This window comes from Arachis stenosperma, chromosome 10 (assembly GCF_014773155.1).
Source record: "Arachis stenosperma cultivar V10309 chromosome 10, arast.V10309.gnm1.PFL2, whole genome shotgun sequence".
Taxonomy (NCBI): domain Eukaryota; kingdom Viridiplantae; phylum Streptophyta; class Magnoliopsida; order Fabales; family Fabaceae; genus Arachis; species Arachis stenosperma.
In genome coordinates this window covers 72,208,258-72,210,371 of record NC_080386.1, presented here as the reverse complement: position 1 = coordinate 72,210,371, position 2,114 = coordinate 72,208,258, and the positions used below count along the sequence as shown (strand labels likewise).

At 36.7% G+C, this 2,114-nt stretch overlaps 1 non-coding gene across 1 annotated transcript; it reads right to left on the bottom strand.

Moving 5' to 3' along the window:
- Window positions 1–1,226: 1,226 nt before the first annotated feature.
- On the bottom strand, window positions 1,227–1,334 carry LOC130959080 (small nucleolar RNA R71). The gene has a single exon (XR_009078175.1). It is a non-coding gene; the product is annotated as a small nucleolar RNA R71 (small nucleolar RNA).
- Between the last annotated feature and the right edge of the window lie 780 nt (window positions 1,335–2,114).

The window sequence follows — 2,114 nt, the reverse complement described above, 5'->3', positions numbered from 1 at the left end:
AATCAATTTTTTCTTAGTTTTTCAAAATCAAATCTTTTTCAAATCAAATCTTTTCAATCAAATGTTTTCAAAATCAATTTCTCTCCTTTTTAAAAGATACTTACTAACAATTAATGATTTGATTGAACATCTCAAAAATTGTTGCCTTTTCTGTTGAGAAAGGTTTTATGTTTGAATCATATCTTTTCTTGTTAGGCAAGTCATTAAATTTTTAAAGTCATATCTTTTCAAAATGTTTTCAAATCATATCTTTTAAAATTGTTTTCAAATCATATCTTCTCAATCACATCTTTTTAAAACCATAACTTTTCAATTAAATCTTTTTAACCACATCTTTTTCAAAATAGTTTTCAATCAAATCTTTTTCATTTCTAGTTTCAAAATCTTTTTCAAAAATCACTTGATTTCTTTTTCACTTTTAATTTTCGAAAATTATCAATCAAATTTTCAAAATGTTTTCAAAATCTTTTAGATGAATTTTCGAAAATTCTCTTCCCTCCTTCCCACATCCTTCTATTTATGGAGTACCACTCCTTCTGAATGCACAATTCGAACCTTATCTAACTAAAATTCGAATTCCTCTTCTCCTTCTTCTTTCTATTTCTCTTTTCCTCTGACACCTCAAGGAATCTCTATACTTTGACATAGAGGATTCCACATTTTCTTGTTCTCTTCTCTTTCATATGAGCAGGAGCAGAGACAAAGGCATTCTTGTTGAAGCTGACCCTGAACCCGAAAGGACCTTGAAGAGAAAACTAAGAGAAGCCAAAGCACAACTCTCTTTGGAGGACCTGACCGAATTCTTCAAAGAAGAAGAAGACATGGCAGCCGAAAACAACAACAATGCAAACAATGCAAGGAAGGTGCTGGGTGACTTCACTGCACCTACTCCTGATTTTTATGGGAGAAGCATCTCTATCCCTGCCATTGGAGCAAACAACTTTGAGCTTAAGCCTCAATTAGTTTCTCTAATGCAACAGAATTGCAAGTTTCATGGACTTCCAATGGAAGATCCTCATCAGTTTTTAGCTGAATTCTTGCAAATCTGTGACACAGTCAAGACTAATGGGGTTAACCCTGAGGTCTACAGACTGATGCTATTCCCTTTTGCTGTAAGAGACAGAGCTAGAATATGGTTGGATTCTCAACCTAAAGAAAGCCTGGACTCCTGGGAAAAGCTAGTCAATGCCTTCTTGGCAAAGTTCTTTCCACCACAAAGATGGAGTAAGCTTAGAGTGGAAGTCCAAACCTTCAGACAGAAGGATGGAGAATCCCTCTATGAAGCTTGGGAAAGATACAAACAATTAATCAGAAGATGTCCCTCAGACATGCTTTCTGAATGGAGCATCATAGGTATTTTCTATGATGGTCTCTCTGAACTATCCAAGATGTCTTTGGATAGCTCTGCTGGAGGATCTCTTCATCTGAAGAAGACGCCTGCAGAAGCTCAAGAATTGATTGAAATGGTTGCAAATAACCAATTCATGTACATTTCTGAAAGGAATCCTGTGAACAATGGGACTAGTCAGAAGAAAGGAGTTCTTGAGATTGACACTCTGAATGCCATATTGGCTCAGAACAAGATATTGACTCAACAAGTCAATTTGATTTCTCAAAGTCTGTCTGGAATGCAAAATGCACCAAACAGTACTAAGGATGCTTCATCTGAGGAAGAAGCTTATGATCCTGAGAACCCTTCCATGGAAGAGGTGAATTACCTAGGAGAACCCTATGGAAACACCTATAATTCTTCATGGAGAAATCACCCAAATCTCTCATGGAAGAATCAAGAGAGACCTCAACAAGGTTTCAATAACAATAATGGTGGAAGAAACAGGTTTAGCAATGGCAAGCCTTTTCCATCATCTTCTCAGCAACAGACAGAGAGTTCTAAGCAGAATACTTCTGACTTAGCAACCATGGTCTCTGATCTAATCAAAACCACTCAAAGTTTCATGACTGAAACTAGATCCTCCATTAGGAATTTGGAAGGACAAGTGGGTCAGCTGAGCAAGAAAATTACTGAACTTTCCCCAAGCACTCTCCCAAGTAACACTGAAGAAAATCCAAAAGGAGAGTGCAAAGCCATAAATATGGCCGAATTCTGGGAGGAA